Source organism: Echinops telfairi, unplaced genomic scaffold (assembly GCF_000313985.2).
Source record: "Echinops telfairi isolate 266 unplaced genomic scaffold, ASM31398v2 ScPeMD7_25;HRSCAF=90, whole genome shotgun sequence".
Taxonomy (NCBI): Eukaryota; Metazoa; Chordata; class Mammalia; order Afrosoricida; family Tenrecidae; genus Echinops; species Echinops telfairi.
In genome coordinates, this window is record NW_022103922.1 from 23,369,549 (window position 1) to 23,380,358 (window position 10,810).

Genomic DNA, 10,810 nt, shown 5'->3' on the forward strand with positions numbered 1-10,810 from the left:
GCTTCCGATTCCGACCAGACTCCCGGGACTGCTCGGAGAACGCCCGGGGCTGGGGGCGGCGATTACAGGTGCAAGTTTGCAAACCTGGAGACCCGGCGCTAATGGAGAGAGCCAGAGCAGCTTGCGCGAGGGTGAACTTTGATAGGTGTCTATCAAATCTTATCAAATCTGTATAAACCTATCTATACACATCTATTTGGCAAGCAGAGTGAAACGCTTCTCTTTCCCAGACTTGTCAACCTAAAGGTCGTCCCTCCGCGTCCCACCAAAGGTTTAGCACCCCCACCCCGCCTGCGTCCCCCAGCCTCTACAGATGGAATTGAACGTTCACAGGAGCCCGGGTACCCGTGCGGGGTGCTATACTCTGCTTCAAACGCCAAGTCGGAAACGCCTGTCGCTGGCCACATCCTCCCACCGCCCCTCACTTTAGACCCGAAATGGTCAACTCTTCACCGAGGGGGCGTCCCATTGCTGCCTGGCTCGACCCGGCCCCTGGCCCAGCTCAATCGCTTTACCCAGAAAAACCTGTGCCTATGCTTAGTCCTACCCGCCCGACTGGGAATCGAAGCCGACACCCCCCCACCACCACGCGGCGGGAGCACGTTCTTACACCTGTTCAGCCGCTTAATTACAGGAGCACCTGTCGCGTTGATAGGGGGGTGGGGTGTATTTTTCATTGCAAAAGCTTCCGTTTTAACCCTTCCCCTAAACTTCATTTTAAAAATCACCTGCCATACCTACCTGAAATCGCTAGAGCTAAGAAAAAGAACTGAGCAGTGGGCGACTGAGTCGCCGCAAGAACGTGACCGAGGTTACTGCTTCAAGGGCATGATGCGGGTTTGATGCAGCAAGGTCCGCTAAGGGCACCCTGAACTCCCCGCCCCCACGCGACGGGCGGGGCAAGGGGGTGGTAAGGCGGAGGAGAGAACTCCTCTAACCCAGGACAGGGGTGGGGGGAGGCAAATATGCCCTCTTGGCTGGGTGAAGTCAGGTCAGGCATACTAAAGCAGGGGCCTTAGCCTGGTTTAAAATGAAAACAGGCCCTCCCTTAATTTGGGGAACCCAGATTGCGGAGACAGGAAAGAGCTAATTGATTCTGTATCAGCATTTCTGTTGTCACCCCAAATCCGATTTGCAATTAAATGACCTTAATTGACTTTGTTCAGGTTCCTGGGGAAACCGCTAGAATCGCCTGTGCCTCTTTGACCTCTCTCTAAACAGTTAATTATAATATTCCCATCCCTGGCAGGAGGATTGCTAAGAATGCCAGTCTCCCAACCCTAGGCGAAAATTGGCCTACCGAGTTGCCAACCCATGCCTAAACTCTTGGAATGCCCTACGCCCTACTTCCTGAAACTGACTTCTTTGAAATTAAGGGAGACCATTCACAACCCTGGTTCCCCAAGTCTTCCAAACCACTTTTGCCAGCAAATACTGTGCTTTCCTGAAGAACTCCAGAACAGGCCATCTTTATAAAGTGAGATGCCCAGACACCTGGTTAAAAAGAAGGCAGGTAAAACCAGGAATGCCTGGTATAAGACAGCAATAACTAAGGGAGATAGTTCAAACCAAAAAATGAGTAATCCCATAAAAGGTGACTTTGAACCCCTCAACCTTTTCTGTTATGTTGCGGTTCTGACAAATCTCTCAGATGCCCCATTTAAAAGGCCATTTTACCAGGAAGCTTTCAGGGCTCAACCAAATTTCCTATTCTTTCATAGCCCAAAACCATGCGTACCTTTTACTTGAACTTTAGGAACTGATTTTAATTTGGGAATAAATTTCTTCAGTTAATACTGTCGCGCGCGCGCACACACACACACACACACACACACACACACACACACACGGTATACCCAGCATTTTATAGATAGATTATAGTTTGGGGGGTATCCAGGGGAGGTGGGTCCTCCCACTCCCCACCCTCTTTCCAGAACAGGATGGATATGAGAAAGAAGTGTGCAGAAAGGCTGAAGGTTCAGAACCCCTGGCCAAGGAGAGGCTTGTACGTGAGTGGAGGGACAGCATCTGTGCATTTCAGGGAGAAAGTAGTAAGAGAGGCGACCATTCCCGCCCAGCAGTGTTAAGAATGAATACTAAACGGCAGACTATTTCGCCCACCCTTGCCACAATAAAGCCAGATCTGCAGCTGGTAATTATGAGAGGAAATACCCTGACTTGACCTCAGCTTCGCTAACCTGCACTTGAAAATGGAAAGCGGGGAACGTCTCCAATCTCCAATTTGCCACAGTTGTGTAGCTCGTATTAATTCTTTACAGACGTAAAATAGGTGGGTACGTAGCAACGTGCTGGGCATAAATTAAACAACAATGGCCACGCGAGGTCCAGTCGGCCTCTAAACTCCCGTGGTGGGCACTGCCACCTTGTCATCCCCCAGTCCTCCCCACCCCGAGATTAGCTAAGCAAGTCCGGAGGTGGCTGGCGACACGCTGGCTTTTCTAACTCGGAGAGTGGGTGGGGTGGAGAGCAGAGAGATCTAAAACCACCCAGCCAGCTTTGTACCCTGTTGGGTCCTTTGCCTCTCCTGCACGACTCGGGCGTTCTCGGGCACACACTCACCGACACCCCCTCGTGCCAATCATTTAAACTTCTTTCAGGCAAAGCCAGCAGCACTTCGGTCCATAGCCTCCACCGGCAGTTTCTCCGCCCTCCCCGCCCGGCGCACACCCTCTCCAGTCCCCGCTTCTACCCTGGATTCTCTTTTCCCGCAGCTGAAAGCAAGCTGGTTTCTCCTAAACCCTGAGAAATCACAAAAGTTCAAATGAAGCATGTGTCTGCCGGGTGTCTGGTCCCCAACCATCAGTTTAACAATAGCTATCGAAGGAAGGGGGGTGGTAGAGAGGGCCGGGGGGGGGGGGCTACGTAGCCGAGTGGGCTCCTAAGGTGGCTGCGAAGCCTCGCCACTGTGAAAGGGGTTCCCCCTAGCCCCAAAGACGAAGTCAGCGCCTAGGACCAAGGACAGGGCTTGGAAGGCACTTCCCGGCGCCCAGCATCGCGAGGCGTTCCAGTCAGCCGCCGCTTCCCAGACACAGCCCTGAGGATCTTATTTACGCTCTCTGAACAAAGGGAATCTCATATCCGGCACCGGCTAAGGAATCGGCCCCAAAATAGCTATCTTTTCTTTTTTTTAAGACAGAATTACGATCCCTAGTGTCCATGAATTAGAACCCGCATACAAGTGATGAGTTTTGACAGCTTCTAACCACCCCAGCCCAGCCCCAGACTTCAAGTCGTGTATACTTTCTCAGTCAACTACAACTCGCTGCCTGATGCAGCATCCAAATCCCATCTGGCAATCTCATCTTCCCAGCACATGCGATCTGGTTAATGCAATTAAGCCTGGGGTTTTAGCTGGTCTAATCTGCAAATCCAGACTCCCGATTTCCTTTCATGCTTCCATAAAAGCTCTCCGGTCCTTCGCTTGCCTTGGGAAAGTAGAGGCATGCATCATCCCCCCCAACACCCAAGTTACCCCTCTCTTCCCACGAAAGGAACTTCCAACCTCAATCCGGAGGTTCGCTCAAGATCTACCCTCCCATTGTAGCCCTGCGCTACACTGGCCACATTTACCGCTTGAGGTTCTGCCATTGACATTTGAGAATATACTCAGTACGTTAAGCATGCGTCCAACGTATTTTAGTCTACTTCTCTAGAATTCAAAGCCAGTGGCTTTGAAACGAGACAAACATGTGCAATTAACTTCATATTCTGTATTCCGCTCACTTACAGGTTTTCTGGGTTTGCCAGCGACTAATGATTAAAGAAACCAAACCGAAACTTACCTTTCTCCCTTAAGGTTTTTGTGTATGTGTGTTTTTAAAGTAACGGTGCAGTTCTCCCAATAAGGATGAGCAAGAAGCTGCTGGATAGTTCTCTTAAGACAGCACGAAACCTAAACTGTGCTCGGCTTAAAAGAAGCAAATAAAAAGAAATGCTTTCGACCCCAAAGTCCAACACTGAAAGAAAGGGCGAGGGGAAAAAAAATTTTGAAAGGGGAGGGGAAACTTAAAAAAGAGTTTAAAAAGACGGAGAGACTACCCTCCTACTGCTGTTCAACTAAACAAAAAGGGGCAAGAAAAACAAACGGAGGAACAAAGAAAAGAGACGAAAGAACGTTTTTTTCAAAAAGACGATGTCTTTCTCCTTGTTGCTTTTTAGTAGGTCGGTACAGGAGTAAGCTGCTGCATCTCTATGTGGGAACAGAAATAAGGGGGGAGGACGTCTTAAAAGGGAGGTGGACTGGACCACAGATTTATAGCACCGTATCACCAACCCCTTCTCTGCCTCCGCACTGCCGTGTGTGCAGCTGCTCTGCCAGGCTCCTATCCCGGGCAGCACGCGCGGAAGTATACGCCGACAGCGCCACAACGTAACTTGCTGATCTGCCTAGGATCCTGATTGGTCTAGATGCCTCTATTGGGGCCGCCCAGGCGAGGCCGTGTGGTTCCATTGGCGAGGAGCTCCTGTCACTCTCGAGAGCTCAATGGAGTCCCATTTCAAGGTAAGTTGTGCGGGGAGGTACATACTCAACACTGGCGGCGAAGGGAAATGCAGGCAGCAAAGAGACGAGGAGAGAGCAACGTGGGAGGGTTGAAACTGTACTATCAGAGTTTGCGATATGGCACGCTTTTCTTTCCTCTTAAATCTTTCTGCTTCCGAAAGATCCATTTCCTTTGCCATCCCTACCGCATCTCTGGCATGTTTTTTATAACATTAAACTCTGTCCGGTATGTATGAGTCACTGAGAGCTCTCTCTTTGATCTGAGTGAAAGGGATAAATGTACATCCATTACTTGCCCGCATGCTTCCCCCACCCCATGTGTTCCAGTATATGATATTAGGTACTAGTATCAACTTTATGTCTTTTTCTGTGTTGATATATGCATATTTAAGAACCCTTGTTTTTGTTTTCTTTTTCTTTTTTCTTAAATCATCCTTTTAGGACCAGAATGAAGTCAGAAATGCTTTGAAATAACACCGATTGAATTACCTTGCAGTTCATATGAGGATGGAAAATGTTGGCTAATCACTGTGTCCAGCAAAAAGGAGTACTGAGTCAAGTCTTTGACTTAGAGGCATGACTCTCAGAAAGAGCAACTGTATGTAGAATTAGAACAAGTCAACACCTCTGCATTTGCTGGCAGTACAGTTTTTGGACCACACATGTACTGCTGACAGTAGAGGTAGTTGAACCTGTATCATCAGGGCTCTTTCTCTGAAGATTTGTCAAGTTTAACCATTCAATTTAAATGCTGGCAATGCGTTTACTTTATAGATGAAGCCTACTTTATTCCATCTCCATATTTCAATAATATTCAGGAGGCTAGATTAGTGGCATAGCTTTATTCATGGCATTACTTTCGGTTACAGTGTGATTCTCAGGACTGATTTGATGTATAAGTAGAGAGAGTATTCACTTGACCTGTGTTCTCTTCCAGCCTGATTTTCTTCTTTCAAATGAAAGAAAGAAAATGTTCTTCTTTCAATTGAAAGATAATGCCAACTTCCTGGAGAGTATTTGCATTTTTAACAGAAATGATATAAATAAAATGCTAGAGGCACATGCCTTTATGAAAGGAATTCCATTGCCTGTTTATTTTTATACTAGTCACTGTCTTTGAGAATTCCAGAAAGGGGCACAGATAAGAATCAGAGGTTGTGGGAGGATGGGACCAAACGAAGGAGAAAGAGGCAGATGGTCCCAGAGCAAACCAACTTGAAAGTGAGTAGTAAAGTAAAATCAGTGTTCCTTGAGAATGTCCTTGTGTTAGCAGTGATGAATGATTAATGACAAAGAACAGAAGATTTGTTTATTTTTTCTGTATAATCTGTGTAACAATGTCTGAGCTCTTTCATCCTTTGCAAGACATTAGTGGGGGTAGGGAGACCAGGAAAGAAGGCCTAAGTTTGTGTTATCGCATAATTAGCATTTATAATAATCAGGCCCTAACCCAGACTCCACACTTTGCTATAACCATACCCGCTGAGAGCCCAATTTAACTGAAGACTCTTCTCTCGGCCTGCATGGAATCCTTGACAAGCAAAAGAAGTTTGGAGAAATGGAAAAAGCAAGGGAGGGAAGGACAAACCAAGGGAAAGACCTCACCTCACCTAGAAGAGCTTAATCTCTGCATGAATGAACAGTTGGAAGAAAGGGATCCTTGGCCTTCTTCTGGACACCCTCCAGCCCAGCTCAGGATAGAGATATAAATCTTACAATAATTAATGCAGGTATAATATTTTTCACTTAATCAAATGAATTTATTAGGGAACTGTCTTTTCTCTTGGTTAATGTGCTCTTATTATATTATTAGTTACTGGGATTTCATGTAACATTCTCAGTACTTGAAAGGTAGTCATTACTGTTCACTTATTATATAAGTGCCTTCTGAGTAGAAACTAAATACTTTTTAAATTTATTTGTTGGTGCAGATTTTTAAATTGCAGTGCTATATTTCCACCAAAAAAGAGGATTTGCGGGATGTATGAAAAGCTATAGCCAATATGGGGCAATGAATATCTAGCATCTGTGTTGTATACTTAGAAGTTCTGTAAAAAAAAATAGTAAGGGTGTGCATTCAAATATCTTTGCTATTTCTGTAGGTTCCTTATATATTCAGTTTGGGGAAAGGATCGAATATTTCTCAAAATACTCTCACCTTCAACATGTTGTCTCCTCTAGGTAGGTAAAATGGAATGAAATTATTTAAGAACTTTATGTTATTTTCAAATACTAGTTTACTTCCTTGATAAATAGTTTTAACATGTTTAAATCGATAGCTGTATCCAAAGTAGAATGTACTTTTCCAAGTTTTAAAAATAAAAATTGAATACAGTCCCTTTAAAGCAAATGATACCTAGATTTAGATTTAACTTTGAAATATATGTTGCCTTTGTCGAACCACTAATCTATATTTTCTTGTAATTAAGACATGTGCAAACATAGATTCTAAATAAAGCAAAAAAGTAATTAACTCCCTATGACTCTTGATTCACAGTTAGGTTTTTTTTAATGTATACAGTATCTTTCATTCGGAAAAACAGTAATAAGATTGTTGAGTTGTGATTTAGTCTGATATGCCCTCAGGGTCCGAGGTTTTCTGAACTGCAGTAGAGGGGAGAGTTTAGAGACTGGAGAAGTTCCAGAGATTTTTAGAAAGTTTGATGCACATAAAGCTGCAGAAAGAATGGGTTCTGAAGCCAGAAACTAATTAATTGTTGAATTGTTGAATTCAACATTTCTTTATAAAAGTATAATCATTCACAAGAATACTCATAAAGTACTGTGAACAATGGCTTTCAGGATAAATAACTCCCTTACACTAGTCCTGTGTGTGTGTGTATGGGGGAGAGGAGGTGTATGATAAAGGGTGAAAGAGCAGTAAATAACACAATTAATCTAAGTAAATGACTTTTCAGTTTGGGGTTTTGAACAGCAGCTCCAGACCTTGTGCCCTCTCAGATGAATGAAAACACTGTACTATGTTAGTGTGTGAGGGGTTTGTGGTCATCATGTTGGAAATGTGATAGTGTTATTACTCGCCTGCAGGAGGAATATGTATTATAAAACTATAGAACGTGATGATTGCGTTCTTTTTATTCTCCTTAAAGTGGTATGTCAACTTTCCTTCCACAGTTTAAAAAACAGTAAGAAAAGGGGGAAAAAAGTGTGGGTAAAGGACACCAGCATGAGTTTAGCCCATTCCATCCTGGCCAGGGGAATAAAGCAGGAGGTAGCACCATGGACAGAGACTAGCCAACCCTCCTCTTAAGTTTGCAAAGTCTGATCAGCGACGCCGGTCGCTTCCGGGTGTGAAACGTGGAGATTGATGTTGCTTGGGAATTTTTATTCCACAAGCTCCAAAGAAGAGGCTGTCCTTACTCAAAGAAATATTTATGGTGTTTTAAATTGCCTGGCTTTTCTTAGGAACTGGCCGGCCGTAGTGACACAGTGCTGGGAGGCCTTGAGCCGCGAACTCGCTGAGCTTCCTCCCACTGTCCTATTTTTTCTTGCCCCGTGAGCCGCCTTTTCATCAGAGCAGTCATTCAAAATAAAAGTTAATCTATGTAACTTCCAAAAAGTCTGCTAGACTTCCAGAATTTTATATCTTCTGAATATCCAGTGGGAAGCTCAGGAATAAATAATAACCCGCCTACCCCAATTCCCTAGATCCCCTCCCCCAATTCTTTGGCCAAAGGATGGGAATGCAAGCCTTTTCTCCTAAAGTGACTTGGGGGTCCACTTTTCAAAGAACCCTTAAGATGACAAACACTTTCCTTTAGGGACTGTGCCAGGGGCAGCGATGAACAGGATCGCATCGCAAACATCCTTTGCTGGCTTGTCATAATTTGTCTGGAAACTCTTATCCCAGGGGAAAGAATGGGGAGAGAGCTCAGACTCCGCGAGATTTTCCCCTAAATCAGTAGCTTGATGTTCCCCCTTAAAGACACGTGGGCCGTTTAAGTATAAAACATAAAGGTAACGCAATCCTGTTGTCAATTCTTGGGAACCACCCTGGAATTACTCTTCTCCTCTCGTTTCTTCCGTGCAAAATCCACAGAAGGTTCATTCCCTCCTCGATGATTTGCCTGCAGAAATTCAGACTGAGATCTGTTGCGCGTGCCCCAGAGTGTCTTGGAAAATATATTTGCAACTTTGGATCGTCCATCATTGATGGAAACAACTCCCACAAATGTCCGCAGACTCCTTGTCCTCTGCTCTTTTACTTAGGAGGACCAACTCGCGTCTTTTCTAGAGTTAGGAAAGGGGGAGCTGGGACGTGCAGCACGGAGTCAGAGAAGAAAACCTGCAGGTGAGCGAGGGCAAGACGGAGTCTGGAATCCGTTTCACTCCAAGACGCCGGGAGCCTTCTCTCTACGCTTGCTTCCTCCTGGAGCCGGTGCATCTCATGCAAAATTAATACAAGTAATTAAAAATAGCAGTTTCCAAAGTTAAAGGAAGCCATCTGCCTCAGCTGGTGGTAATCCGTCTCTTCCCTGGGACCTAAAAACAAACGGTTTTTCTGCTCCCGATGCTCCGAGGCTTTTTCTTATATTGAAGATGTATGTTTCCACTTGTGTGCCACACACGTCTAATTTGAAATCATACAGCCGGGTCTGAGCAACCAGTCACTCCCGGGCTATCGCAGGGTCGGCTGGCTGCCCTGCCCCCACCCCTTTGGTCCCTTTCTACCGCCCCTTCCCCTCCTCCCCTTCTCACGCTTCAAGTCTTCCCCCCTCCTTCCTCCTCCCCTCCTTACACGCTCCACACCCTCACACTGTCCCCCCCACGTGCGTTTAGATCGAGCCCTTGCCCCACAGACCAAGTGACAGCGCGGGGGCACGATGACAAAGGCGGAGTTTGTATTGGAAGAAGACAGAGGCCCGGAGAGACTCAGCGGCTAGAGAAACAGCTGTCTTATCAGCCCGCTGCAGAGATGGAGATGGCTCGAGAGGTCCTCAACAGATAATCACTTGAATAGGTTTGCAATGCACCAAACTTCACGCTTGATAAGGCTAACCCAATGCAGAGAGCAGCCCAGATTTTGCTCCATTCTGTTTTATCTGGGCTGCAAATTAAGAAATTGAAATTCAGGTGGCAGAGACAGCAGTATGCTGATAGACGGCTAAAGTAAACTGTCATTAAAATGCTTTGGGCAGACAGAAAGGGGTGGGGGCTGAAATGGGATATTGTTTTTAAAACGGAGAGGGGGAGTGGTAAGAGAACCATCCTTTCTTCTTACAAAAAAATTTGGGGGGTGGGGTGGGAAGCCGTGAGGAATGGCAGAGACGGGGCGTTGTGTTTTCTAATCACTGCTACAATGAACAAACACTGTGAAAAGTATACAGTTGTGTGGAATTTGGTATAACAGTGATTAAGGAACAATCTCATCCAATTTGATCTAAAATTCCATTTTGTCTTGATCAGAGCAGGGGAAGAGGACACATTTTACCTAGAACAAATTCCAAAGAGATGCTAACTTGTCCTTTTTTGTAAGAAAGGCAGACCAACCCAATACAAAGAAATGACCATAGATTGAGATGAAACCTGACCTTTTTGTTGTTGTTGTTGACTTGAGAGGGATACAAAGATTCCAGGGTGACTTGTAGAATAGTTTTAAAGTTGAACAGAAAAGAAACTGCTTAGCTACTTACCGGAAGAACAGTTATATCTCAATATCCTCCCCCCCTCCCCCTTTACCCAGATAATTTATCTGGGTAATTCAGGGAACTGAAAAAACTAGGTGTGTGTTCTGACGCCACCTGATGCTTCCAACACTTTATTTCTATTTCTGCCTGCTCTTTTGAATATGAGGTTTGAAATTTTATGTACTGTTCAGGTGTTTCTCCATATTAATTTAAAATTTATAATATTGGGTAAAACTAGTGATCTTTTCATTTTGTTTCACCAAAAATTCCCAACCAAACCCACAGCCTTCCAGTGGGTTCTAGCTTATAGAGACTTTGTTCTTTGTGTCAGGAGTGAATTGCAAGTTCTTAGATGTACATTTATCCCTGGGGTATATTTTCCACAACCGTACTTATATTGTCCCTGTTTTGAACATTGATAAAAATGTACCTGTAACATAACACAAAGCTAACCAACCTGTTTTTATACTCTTCAACCTCAAAACGTTGGTCCATCTCGAAGTATACAGGTGACAACATAGAGCCTGCTTTAATCACTTTGAGGTAAGGAAGAAGTAACTATGATTTTGTTGGGGAGCATTATAAGAACAATTGTAATATTCTAGAATAGATTTCAATAGGTAGTAAACTATTTAGAGAT

At 44.8% G+C, this 10,810-nt stretch overlaps 1 protein-coding gene across 7 annotated transcripts in view; it reads right to left on the reverse strand.

Moving 5' to 3' along the window:
• The window catches only part of ELAVL2 (ELAV like RNA binding protein 2), a 178,905-nt gene extending 174,608 nt beyond the window's left edge, over positions 1–4,297 (reverse strand). For all 7 annotated transcript variants that reach the window (XM_030885374.2, XM_030885370.2, XM_030885369.2 and 4 more), the window contains exon 1: positions 3,804–4,297. The gene's annotated coding sequence lies outside the window, so the exon portion shown is untranslated. The remainder of the gene's footprint in view (positions 1–3,803) is intronic.
• Between the last annotated feature and the right edge of the window lie 6,513 nt (positions 4,298–10,810).